The sequence below is a fragment of the Culicoides brevitarsis genome, chromosome 3, assembly GCF_036172545.1.
Source record: "Culicoides brevitarsis isolate CSIRO-B50_1 chromosome 3, AGI_CSIRO_Cbre_v1, whole genome shotgun sequence".
In the NCBI taxonomy this organism is placed as follows: Eukaryota; Metazoa; Arthropoda; class Insecta; order Diptera; family Ceratopogonidae; genus Culicoides; species Culicoides brevitarsis.
In genome coordinates, this window is record NC_087087.1 from 4,985,271 (window position 1) to 4,992,271 (window position 7,001).

A 7,001-nucleotide genomic window follows, 5' to 3' on the forward strand; every position below is an offset into this window, starting at 1 on the left:
TTTAGAACTATTTATAGTACAAATTTTGACTTTTATAAAAATTTTAGAACAAATTTTTATTTTTTAAAAAAATTATGAAAAAAATTTTATTTTTTTTTTTAAATTTTTATTACAATTTTTTACTTTTGAAACAGACTTTGTACTAAAAAATTTATTTTTTTAAGAATTTTCTATAAAAATTTGAAATTATTTAAAGATTTTTTTTAAAGAACAAGTCAAGTTTACTTTTAGTACAACTTTTAGATTTAATTTTCATTTTTACCGCATTTCGAAGAAAAAATGCGGTTTTAAACTCGACTTGTTTTTTTTTTATTTTTAGAACAAATTTCAGTTTTAAGAACAATTTTTAGTACAGATCTTTTTATTTAATTTAAAAATGATATAAGAAATTTTTTTTTTTAACTAAATTTTTGAAAAATTTTTAAAAAAAATTTCTGTAGAAAATTAAAATTATGTAAAAAATTTTTAACTAATTCCGACTGACTGTCAAAATTTTACTTTTAGTACAACTTTTAATTTTTTTAAAGTAATTTTTAAACAAATTTTTACATTTTTAGTACAAATTAATAACTTTTCAAATAATTTTTAGAAAAAAAATAACTTCAATTTTAACTTTTTAAAGTTTTTACAAAACTTTAAAATAGTTTTTAGTACAAATACTTCACCTTGAAAGGTGAGCAAAAATTATTTTTAAATTTTCTTTCAAATTTTAGTACATCTTTTATTGTACAAATTTCGAATTTTTAAATTTGAAAAAAAAAACCTAATCTACTTTTATTACAAATTTTTAATATTTAGAACCACCTTTGTACTAAAAAATAATTTTTTTGAGAATATTCAAAAAATAATTTTAATCTATTTAAAATTTTTTTTAGAATAAGTTTAGTAAAAATTTTAATTTAAAATAACTTTATAAAAATTTGAAATTTGAAAAAAGTTTTACAAAATTTGACTTTTAGAACAACTTAAGATTTTTAAAAATATTTTTTAAAAAAATTATTAAACAAATTTTAACATTTAAAATTTTTTTAGTACAAATCTTGATTTTTTTTTATTTTTCTTTTCTTTTATTTTATTTTTAATTTTATATTTTTATTTTCTAATTTTTTGAAAACCATGTTAAAACAAATTTTTACTTTTCACAGAAATTTGAATCAAAAATTGCAAAATTTTTATATTTTAAATTTTAGTACAATTTTTTTTTTCATTCTTCTTTCAATCTTGAAAATTCGAACTTTCAACTCAATCAAAAAGACCAAAAAATTTCAAAAAAAATAAAAAAATGCATGAAACGAGGCTCAGATAAACTTTAAAATAAATTTTTCACGAAATTCCAATTACTGTCAATATTGGGTCGATATTTGACAAAAACAAAATATCATCACTCATCGACACTCAGTATAATTTAAAAAAAAGCTTCGAATTTGCTAATCGGGTTATCTTTGTTTCCTTTTTTTCCATTCATCGGATCAAATTTAAAAGTTTTACATCATTTTTGCGAACTCTTAAGACCTTTTCTAAGCACTCGAAACAGATGCTGCTGTTATTATAACAAAGTTTTCATTTCAAAACATTGCACAATTGCATTGTCCTCTGTTCTCCTCTTGGGATGTGTCAAAGATTATTTCATGGTAAATAACTTTTATTTTTTTTTTCTGAACGAGAAATCTGTGCAGAAATGGAATTTTTTGCGCTGAAATGAAAAATAAAAGTCATATGAATTTTTTTTCGTGTGACACTCTCCCCTAGATCGGTATCATGTCATGGAATTATAATTTTAAATTGCATTACTTATTGTTATTATTACACAATGGCAGAAACCACCTGATGTTCGGAACACGAATGTAACTCCCATTTGTTCAAACCTGCTGTCTAACGAGCAATATAAATGAAGCAACAAGCGTTTTACTTTTTTTTTCGTCCCTGCCTCTCCTGAAGAGAGAGAAAATGTGTGAAGACACGTGACGTGTGTGAAACGAAATCCCTTTCACACAAACGATTATTATTATTATTTTATGATTGCCAGGATTAAACGTTCTCCTCCCATGATTCCGTGCTTTGTGAGTTGCTTTGCCTCCTCAGATAAACAACACGAGTACAAATACACCATAAATAGAGTCTCTATTCTACTTGTTCGTAATAAAATGTTATGTTACGATGAGATTTGTAACTGAAATGCTTGATTGTTACTTTTTATTATTATATCATCATGTTGCCGTCGCTCCTTTGCGAGAGCGAACTACATCACCGCAAGTTGATCCATAAAATGCATAAGATTTGAAAGTAGCACGAGACGGGAAAAAAATAAAAGAAAAACATTTAAAAATATGTTTTTTATGAAAAAAAAACTTTAAAAAGTAGAAAATAAATTTAAAAAAATTAAAAAATTTAGCTTAAGATGTTAAGTTTAATTTTATGTTTCTCTTGCTAAAATTTTAATTTTTTTCAAATTTATTTTCAACTTTTTAAGGATTTTTTTTAATGAATAAGCATATTTTTAAGATATTTTCTTTTAATTTTTTATTTTATTCGTTTTAGTTACATATTTTAAATAATGTTTTCCTGAACCTCCAATTTTGCCCCCAACATGCATTTATAAAATTTGCCCCAAAGTACCTTCTAAATTTTTAACCCAATGCACATTTTGATTTTTTTTATTCAATGCACATTTTAAATTTTTTTAACCTAATGTACATTCTTAATTTTTGTCCTAATGCACATTTTAAATTTTTATCCCAATACAGATTTTGAGTTTATGTCCCAATGCACATTTTGAATTTTTGACCCAATGCGAATTCAAAAAAGCCTCAAATTAAGGCAGAAAGTAAACTTCAATAAAAAACATCTTTTTTGACCCAATGCAAATTTAAAAACTTTAACCTAATGCGCATTTGAAATTTTTTTTACCCAATGCACATTTTTAATTTTGTGACACAATTCGTACTTTGAAAATTTGCCCCAATTCACATTCAAAAGCTTTTAACTTAATGCACATTCTTAATTTTTGTCCCAATGCACATTATAAATTTATGTCCCAATGCACATTTTAAATTTTTGTTCCAATACAGATTTTAAAAATTTGCCCAATTCACATGTAAAGAATTTTACCCAATGTGCATTTTTAATATTTGACCTAATGCACATTTTAAAATTTTTTAGCCAATGCAAATTTTGAATTTTTGACCCAATGCAAATTCAAAAAAGCCTCAAATCAGGACAGAAAGTAAACTTCAATAAAAAAGCATCTAAAAACACAAAATAAATACGAAAAAGGGGCAAAACAAGTGTTTGGTTTCCCATAAAAGTATTTATAGTTGTTGTTATTATTCGGTTTCATGGCTTCAATATGTGTCTCCTTGTGCTCTGTTTGTGCGAGAATATAGCACTTGAATTGAATGAATAAATATCAAAAAAAAAGGAAAGAAGGAGGAAGAAAACATATTACTTGGATTTAAGATTTTGTAGAAAAATATCCGATTACCTAAGGTTAAATGTTTTCTATTCACACGTTAGTTTTTGTTTTTTTTTCTTCTTCTCCCTTTTTAGAAAAGCTCAGAAAACTTGTCATCTTCTGTATCTAAATGAAAATCTTAATTTCGGAGAAAATTTACAAATATTTAAATGCAACACTTTTACACAACTCATAGGTTTTAATTCGACAATATGTTCATGTAAAATTACATGGAAAGCTTAGAGGCAAATTGATTCCTTTCTAAAGAGCACATATGAAAGTTTTTGGATTGTTGAGATGCTTTTAATACATATTCATTCGCAGAATAATGTTTTTTGCTCGGATTTCAGAGAGATTTTAATTTTGCTTGAAGAAAGCTCGAGAATGTTGGCCTAACTTTGATTTTTTGAAGGTTTTTCCAAAAATAGTTTTTTAGGAAATTAAATTTAGAGTAAAATGTAGCTAAAATTTGTAAATCTAACAATTTTGAAGTTCTTTTTAGAGGTTTTTAGAAAGAGCTAACTTTTGTATTTTTTTTAGAATATTTTTAAAATTAATCTCGAATGCAAGTTTAATAACAAATTTGTTAAAAATAATAAAAACTGACAAATATTTAAATCCAAAAAAAATTTTAAAAATGCTTTTTGTTGCTTAGTTTTTAAAATTTTTATTTTTCTTCAAAAAAAAAAAAAAAAAATTTAAAAAAATAAATAAAAAAATAAAACAAAAAATAAATAAAATAAAAAAAATAAAATAACAAATAAATAAAATAAAAAAATAAAATAAAATAAATAAAATAAAATAAAAAATAATTTATAATAATTTTAAAGTAAGTAGTTTTTTAAGTTTTTTTTTTATTTTTTTTTCATTTTTTTTTTAATTTTTAATTTTTTTTTAAGAAAAGTTAGCTCTTTGAAAATTTTTTTTTAAAAAGTCTCAGTTTTTGTTAGTTTTCACATTTTTAAATAAATTTAAATAAAAATTTCAATTTAGAATAATTTTTTTTTCAAAAAAATTCTAAAATATAAAAGTTAGGCCGAAAATTTGTAAAAAAAAATTATAAAAAATTTAAAAAAAAATAAAATAAAATAATTCTCGAGCATTTAGACTTTCAAACAATCCAAACTCAGTTCACAATCGGAACGACAAACGACACAGTAACATTGCTTGTCGCCGTAGGACAACCAATTTGCATTTCATCTTTCATTAAATCATGACAACATAAGTATTTATACACATCCCTTTTGTACCCTCACATGATGCTGATGATGATGATGTTGACCGAGCAACAGCAGTAGCACATATTTAATATCCTGACAAGTGTAATTTTCATTATTATTGGAGCACAGAACGATGTCCTCTAATGCTTTTGTTTGTTTGTTGTTTTGTGTCTGGGTAATATAATACAGTAATAATTATAATGGAAATAATAATTAAAATAATTGTAATGAACAATGAATTTAATTACGTATTGATGTACCTCTACTTACTAATCACAGTCAGATGTAATAATAAAATAATAATGTCCGAAAATGTTTTTTTCTCCGGCATTGTCAGTTCGTGTTGTCAGTTAATTTTCGTTGTTTAGTGCAATAAAATATTATAATGCTAATAATAATAATTTTCATGGGAGTTCTAATTTGTTTCTGAAATTTATGTAAATATAATGCAAAAATCCGAACGAACGAGGAAAAACTTTTTGCAGAGGAAAATTCTAAACTATCTGTTTAAATCACGTCATAATAATTTCCGCACCATCATTTATGCATTACCAGTTTTTAGAATATATTTTATTGTGTGATGTGAATAAATGCGTCGCGAGTTTTAGCAATTTTAACAATTATGTTGCGAGCAAAATGGGGTAAATTTGATTCTTTTTTTGGTAATTAGTTTTTGTTTGTTTGTTAGTTAGTTACTAATTTAGCGGTTGAAATTAAATATTTGTTATGTTTTGGTCAAAATTAATATTTTTAATTTTTTTTTTTGAAATTAGATATTTTTATTTAATAATAAATTATTAAATTCAACATTTTCAAAAATTATTAAAAAAAATAATAATAAATTTAATTTTTTAAAAATTTTTATTTATAATTAATTTAGTAAATAAGTTAATAAAATAATTAATTAATTAAATTCAAAAAAAAATAATTAAAAAAAATATTTTAATATATTAAATAATTTAAATAATAAATTGAATTTATTATAAAACTAATTTGAATTATTTATTTAAATATTTTTTTTAAAATTATTTTTTATAAATAAAATTATTTTAATTAATAAAATGTGAATTATATACTTAAAATCCTACAATTAACAAAAAAAATCATAAAATAATTTTTGTATTTTTTTTTTAATTTATTTGAAGCTTTAATTTAATGAATTAATTAATTTATTTTCGATTAATTTTTTATTAAATTTTTAAATTTTTTTATTTAAATTTTTTTTTTATTAAATTTTTATTTCATTTAATTTTATTAATTTAATTAAAATTAACATATTCAAAATTTATTTTTATTAATTTTTTTTAATTTTTATTTATAATTAATTTGGTGAAAAATTAATAAAATAATTAATTAATTTAATTGAAAAAAATTAAATTAATTAATTAAAAATTTAATCTGAATTATTAATTTAAATATAAAAATTTTTTTAATTATTTTTTATAAATAAAATTATATTTGTTAATTAAATTTTAATTTTAATTAAAATCCAACCATTATCAAAAATATCATAAAATAAAAAATAAATAATTATTTTTTTTTATTTTAAATTTTATTTAAAGCTTTAATTTAATGAAATAATTAATTTATTTTAAATAATGTTAAAATTTTTTTTTCGTTTAATTTAATAAGTCAAATATTTTTTAAATTTATTATTTAAATAATTTTCTAATTTATTAATAAAATATTTGATAATAATTAAAAATAAAAAAAAAATTAGAAATTTAATAAATAATTTCAATAATCTCGAAAATAATAAATAATTAAAAAATTTTTTAATTAATTTAAAAAAATTATTTAAAAATAATAAATATTTTTTTTTGTACAAAATTTTGCTATATTTTCAGTTTAATTTTTTTTTAATTTTATTTTAAAACATTAGACTAATTTTTCACTTCCAAAACTTTCTTCAAGAATTAACTTTTTAGTTAAACAAATCATAATTTTCCTTCTTAATAGTTTTCAAAAATTTCCTACCTGCAAAGCCATCAAAACCATTCTCATCAACCTCACACCAACTAACACAAAATCCACAAATCTGTTCGCTAATTTTCCAAAGATGAACCAATTTAAATATAAATGCGAAACGGTTCATAAATTTATGATGATGTTCAGACAAACGCCTCGTGCAGCGTATCATCATCATCATCATTATGGAATTTTTCGGGAGATCTACGACACAATCAAACAGTCACACGTGTTCTTGTTGTCGTCGTTCGCTGACTCGATTCGACTCGACAAATACGACACAAATACGAATATTATAAAGCGAAATGTTAAAACAAATTTACATAACTATGCTAATTATAATTTATAGTTATTATATGCGT